Raw genomic sequence first — 6,095 nt, 5'->3', positions numbered from 1 at the left:
CCACTCTCAATCATATCTCCTCTCTCTTCATTAGTCTCTGTTTCATTTTGATGTCATCATCTTTTCCTCTTATTATGAGGGTCTTATGAAGGCAGTGCTAGGTACTGTGAGGTCAGGAATATTTCAGTCTGGATGATTGCATTGTAAGCAGTCCTACCCTTCCTTTGGCTCTTACATCCTTTCTGCCACCTCTTCCGCAATGGACCCTGAGCCTTGGAAGATGTGATAGAGATGTTTTAGTGCCCAACTCCTCCGTCACTTCTCAGCACTGTGGTACCTTTTGGGTCATCCCAATGTTACTGCCATCTGAAAAGAGAAGCTTCTCTAACCAAAAGGAAGAGCAGCATTAATATATGGGTATGAACATTAAGAAAAGTGCTTACAGGGGAATTTGGTGAGCAATTTAACCAGACAGGAGCAGGTATTATACTCCTAAGACTCATGACCTCCCAACCATAGGCTTTGATTAGGTTCTCAGTATCAGGCATGTATTCCCTCCCATAGAGTGGGTCCCCAGTCCATTTAGGGGGCACTTGGTTTCCCCCAGAGCAAATCTGCCAGTATTGCACCTGTTTGGTCATTTGGCCTGTCTGGCCAAACTTGAGGCTTCCAGTGTCCACTGTTTTCACCTCTGATGACTTCTGTCTCCCATAGCGCTGCACACAGTGCAGCTCTTCCCAGCTTTCAATCAGCTGGTCTACAGAGGGAGGTTAAGAGAGAAATCTTAAATTGATCCCTGCCTGCCTGCTGGAACACAAGCGGCTCTTTCACCTATGCCACACGGTGACCCCGAGGTGGCAACAGGACTGGAGATCAGCATCTACTCATCTCACCCAATTAGATTTCTCTCTCTTGAGCGTGCGCCCCACCCAAGGGTGGGTGGATTCCTTTTCTGAGTCCAGGCCAATTGGTTTTTGCATCTTATACAGGTGTGCCAACCTCTTCTGGGCATAAATCCCTGACTCCAAATAAACAGGCTTATCTACACTCATGAGTGAATTCTCTTTCTGGTTCTTGTTCACATCTCCATGCCTGAGTCCCAGTGCTGGCCAAGCTGCCCAAGTGGGATGGAGTGTTTTTTTTCTTACTATTTTTAGGGCCTATTGATTTCTTTAAAAGTGGACTCTTTTTTAGCAAAATCTCTTTTAACATTAAAAAAATATTTTTATTTATTTGAGAGAGATAATGGCTATGCCAGGGCCATTACTCACTGCAGATGAACTTCAGACACATGTGTCGCCATATGCATCTGGCTTATGGGGAATAAAACCTGGGTCCTTAGGCTTTTCAGGAAAGCACCTTACCTGCTAAGCCATCTTTCCAGCCCTCCTTTCACATTTAGTTGTCAAGGCCCATCTTTGGAGCACCTGGGTGTATTCACTTTCCCTTTCTTGGCTTCTGTACTCTGCTCTTCCTCTCCACAGACCATGGGGAGGTACTTGCTTTCCTTTCCTCCTTATCTCTGATATTTCTGAATAGCAGTGTAATAGTTTACAAATTGTTATTCTCAATCTTCTTTTATCCCCCCCCCCTTTTTTTTTTTTTTTTGGTTAAGACAGACATAAACTTAGGGTTTGGAGTTTAAGGACTCTCCCTGAATTCCATAAACACTATTACACTTGAACTTCTGATCTTCCTGCCTCCAACCCTGGAGTGGTAATATTAAACATTCAAAGGGGGAGCATTACTTTTTCTGCCAAAATACTTTGCCAATTTTAGTTATAAAGGTTTCTTTTTTTTTTTTGACATTTGTACATTTGTGGATGGACTCTAAGGTAAACTGATGTCATGTAGCTCATGATGTAATATAGCAAATGTGATAGTTTGAATAAAATGTTCCCCATAATTGGCTCATGTGTTTTGACTGCTTGGCCCCTAGCTAGTGACAATTTAGGAAAGCTGTGAAGCCTTTGGAAGGTAGGGCCTTGTGGAGGAGGTGTGTTGCTGGGGACAGGCTTTCGGGTGCTACAGGCCAGCTTCCTTTTGCCATAACCAGTTTACTGAGACTTCTTTCCTGTTGCTATGACAACATGTGATATTCTGCCATTTTTCCTCCACTATGAAGACACTTCTTCTCTAAATTGTAAGCCCACATCAACCCTGTCCTTTCATAATCTGTTTTTGGTTGGGTGTTTTGTACCTGCAATGAGAAGGGCACTTCTATGCTGAGAATATAACATTGCTTATGAGTATTTCTGCCAGAAATTCATGACCCGAATCTAACCACGAGAGAGGTGGCCTAACCTCTGATATTAGAGTGCTGTAAGCAGTTTCTGGCCAGGCCCAGCTCACCAGCTATAGGTGCAATCTGACACCTTCTTTCCAATTTCACTTCCTACCCAGGGCTTCTCTGACATCTTTTGGGGACACCCCTATGTGTGCAAACTCAGAAGTGTGGGAGTTTCAGTCTCCGCTGGGGCAGATCTTGGTGGTGTAGGGAGGCAGTCAGTGCTGAGCCTTGCTCCCTTTCTTTGCTGGGTGGATACTTCTGTGAAGTTTCTCAAGGTGTCTCTGGAGGATCTGGGGGATCCAGTGAGCAGTGGGCCACAGCAGGATCAGTGTCATATGGCAGCCCAGTGTCGACTTCTCTGCTTCTCCATACCCCCACCCTGCCATACACGTTTGCTTTCTTGAGTATTATTCCAAAAACACTAACAACTACGAGCTTTTGTTTGAGGCTGTTTCTCAGGTAACAAAGGCCAAGATAGAAATCATCAATACATGTTAGCTTTTTTTGACATTGTTATTACTTTTAAATTTTTTATATTTTATTTTTACTTATATTTGAGAGAGAATGAGGCAGAAAGAGAGGCAAATGAGAGAGAGAGAGACAGACAGAGAGAGAGAGAGAGAGAGAGAGAGAGAGAGAGAGAGAGAGAGAGAGAGAGATTGGGTCCTTTAGCTTTGCAGGCAAATGCCTTAACCACTAAGACATCCTTTCAGGCCTATTGACATTATTAATATTGAAGTTTTCTTGTTTGTAGCATGTTTCTCCACTCATACACCTAGTAGATATTTCTGGGGCTTTCTATCCTTAAGCTTTGGGCAGGCCTTCATTTTTCTTCCGTACCTCTTGCCCTCCTTTCATGGCTGCTTTGTGACTCTGGCCTTCTGTGCTTTGCTTCTGCCTCATCACAGGCACCGTGTCTCCATCCGTCTCTTTCCTGGCAACCTTAACCTGAGGCTGTGTGTGCAATAGATGGACATGAAGATAGCCCACAGGGATGTTCTGACTTCAATAAATAAGGATATTTCCCTGTTTCTTGGAAAAGTGATAACAAATCATGGCCTTTAAGTAAATGTTACCAAGATCTGTGTACCCTTTTCCAGAAGATATATATGTAGATTTTAATAATGGAAGAGAATTACAGTTTCCAGAGGCAAAAGAAACAGCTGATTTATTTTCCTCCTTTGTGAGCCTAACTGGAGAGCTTCGCTTTTGCCTTCACTCACATAACCTCAGCTCCAGCTTCTCTGTTCCTAAGGCTCCTTATTCCCTCAGGGCCTTTGTTCTAACTTCACTTCCTGAGTGAGTGACTAGAGCTTCCCTTTACCTTCCATTAGAGTTGCCCTAAAATAAAAGTGTCAGTGTTGCATCCCAGGGCTTGGCACCTGTCAATGGGTCTTACTGTCTAGGTGCTCTCTACATTGATCCAGAGGCCCTTGATTCAGACCTGTGTATTTCACAGGGAATCTCTCTCCACTTTTGTTCCTTATCTACATCTGAGTCTAGACTCGTGGCATCATCACCTGGAAACTCACTGGAAATGCATATTTGCTGGTCCACTTTAGATCTGTTCAATCAGAAACTCCAGGGATGAGGGTCAGTGATCTGTGCTTTAACGAGCCATCCAGGTGACACGTGCTAAAATTTGAGAGCCACTCATGAGGCCAAGTAGGTGTAGTTTATGCTGATCAGAATGTCCTCATCCCTGAATGCTCCTGGAATTTCCCACTCATCCCTGAAGACTCAATTTGATCATCACCTCTTCCGTGGAGACTTCTCTGCCTTCCTTTAACAAGGCTTACTCTTTCTGGGTAGACCATTCCTATCTGCCGCTTCCATGGAGAAGTTTGATGTGCTGGTTTACAATTGCTGCAATTTACTTGTCTATCTCACAGACTAGTCCATGAGATGCTGGAAAGAACAGACTTTACAGACTTTAAAAGGTTGTTTGATCTTTATTTGTCTCCTTTGTCTTTCTTTACACACACACACACGCACACTTTTGATAAAGAAGGTGAGCACAGAATAAAATATAAAACAACTATTCAGAATTTATTGGGTATTTCCACCAAATTGGGTCTATTTCTGGCTGCCTCATCTTGTTCTTTACCACAAGGTATTATTGTTAACTTTGTCCCAGATGTCCAAGGAAAAGATTCACCCTTAGAGCTATTATTGAGAGAAAATGATCAGTTCCTGGAACGACAGCTATGCAATTCCCTCTTTGCTTTCCTTCTCTCTCTCTTTCTCTCCTATTGGGGATTGAACTCAGAGCCTTGTACGTATTCCAGCCCTTGTTGTCAAGGTCTTGCAGTCTATCTTAGACTGTCCACAAATTCATGACCATCCTCCTTCTGCTCATTGAGTGCTGGGATAATTGTTATTTTTAAAAGCAAAGTTGGAGTTATTGAAAATGTTTTAACATTGATTTAAGGATGGGTATTAAGAGAGGGAGAAAGAAACATGTAAGAGAAAGATCCTAGACTATATGTGGACTTCTTAAGATAGTCATAAAGTTCTGGGATTATAGAGTATGCCACCATACTTAGTGCTGATTCTATTTCTCACTCTTTTTTTTGTGTGTGTGTATATTCACACACATGTATGGGGTGTGTGTGTATGTGCATGTGCACTCATATGTGGAGGTTAATGGCTGATTTTGGGTGTCTTCTTCAATCATTCACTGTATTTTTTGAGACAGGGCCTCTGACTGAAGCTGCAGCTCACCTATTCTAACTAACTAGCCGGGAAGCCCTTACGAGTCTCCTATCTCCATCCCCGCAGTGATGAGATTATGGTCATGCATCAGTGCACCGGCTTTTCCATAAGTACTGGAGATAGGAAGTCATGCTTGTATGGCAAGCACTATAGTAACTGAGCCACCTCCCCAGTGCTGACTTTCCTTTTAACGTGTATCAAGTGAACTACGGTCAATTGTCATTTCTCTTTAGTTTGAAAACTACAAAGATTTCATGAAATTATAGCCTTTAAAGAAACCTTGCAGTTACCTGTTGAGGGGCAATTGCATATGTAGAATTTAGAGATGGACCTGTGATTCTCCTCTATTTGACTGTGCTAAGAGCAAGGATTGAGTGGTTTCTGCTGTGGACTTTTGGAGGAGGGTTTAAGGATAGCCAGGCATTTAGGAGAGAGTGTTTAGCTTTTTCCTATCTCTAATAACACCTCTGTTGTGGTTTGGGTATGAATATCTCCTAAAGGTCCATGTCTTCAAGGCTCAGACCCAGCAAAGCAGTGTTCAGAGATGGGTGCCTCTGGGAACTGGCTGGATTGTTTGTTTATAACTGTGTCAGTGGCATTATTAATAGATTTACCTTAATAGGGTATTTAGTGGTGATGGAAACTTCAGAAGGGGGACCTAACTGGTGGAAGTAGGTCCTTGGGGACATGCCTGAGAGGACATTTTTGTTCCTGGCCCTTTTGTTCTGTCTCTCTTTGCTTACTGAACATCATGAGGTGAGTAGTTTTACTCCACTTTCTACTGTGATGTTCTGTTTTACCACATATTAGGGCTAAAGCAATGGGTCACGTGAGTATGGAATAAAACCTCTGAAACTGGGAGTCAATTTATCTCAGATATTTTTGTTGCAGCAACTTAAAGATAACTAATACAGTCTTCATAGCTATAAAGAGGTTGTATATGCAACCAGAGTTGGTAACTTGGAGGGAGGCTTTTTATGTTCATCTGGAAAGGGAATTCTAAACATGTCACTTTTGGCTCATGGCCCAGGTCCCATTATATTTCCCTTATGTATGTATTCCAGGTGGCTAAGACAATGTTTGGTATACAGTAATCTTAGATTGTTGTTGAACTTTTACAATTGTATCTTCTAGCATTTGGGGGCCCCAT

This window comes from Jaculus jaculus, chromosome 1 (genome assembly GCF_020740685.1).
Source record: "Jaculus jaculus isolate mJacJac1 chromosome 1, mJacJac1.mat.Y.cur, whole genome shotgun sequence".
Classification (NCBI taxonomy): Eukaryota; Metazoa; Chordata; class Mammalia; order Rodentia; family Dipodidae; genus Jaculus; species Jaculus jaculus.
Note: the sequence above shows the minus strand (reverse complement) of the source record.